Raw genomic sequence first — 446 nt, 5'->3', positions numbered from 1 at the left:
TAATCAAGATTTTCTTCATTTCCCTTCAGCAATTCTACCTGATAAATTAGTGGGAAAAAAAAAAAAAAAAAAAAGAAGAAAGAAAAATGAAAACTGTAAGTAGAGCAGAGGCTGTGATTTAAAATGCCTGAAAGATGACGTTCTTCTGTTTTCCCAGGGTTGTAGCATGTGATTCTTCTCCATAAACTCAGGACTTCGGCTACTGAGAAGAGCAGTAGAGCAGTTACAAAGCCCTCTTCCTGATTTCGGTGGCCTGGTCCTAACATTAGGTGTAAAGTAGCATTGAGGATAACTTCTGGCTGCCTGGTGTGCAGCCCTACTATCAACCCGAAGTTGACTGTTTTCATCAACAGTGGGAATGTATTACTAGGATTGGGTAAAAATGAAGTCAGTATTTTAAATGTTTTCTGCGCATAATAAGTAAAAAAAAAAAAAAAAAAAAAGGG

This window comes from Athene cunicularia (assembly GCF_003259725.1).
Source record: "Athene cunicularia isolate RWA chromosome 2 unlocalized genomic scaffold, athCun1 chr2_part1, whole genome shotgun sequence".
NCBI lineage: Eukaryota > Metazoa > Chordata > Aves > Strigiformes > Strigidae > Athene > Athene cunicularia.
This window is presented reverse-complemented; position numbering follows the sequence as displayed.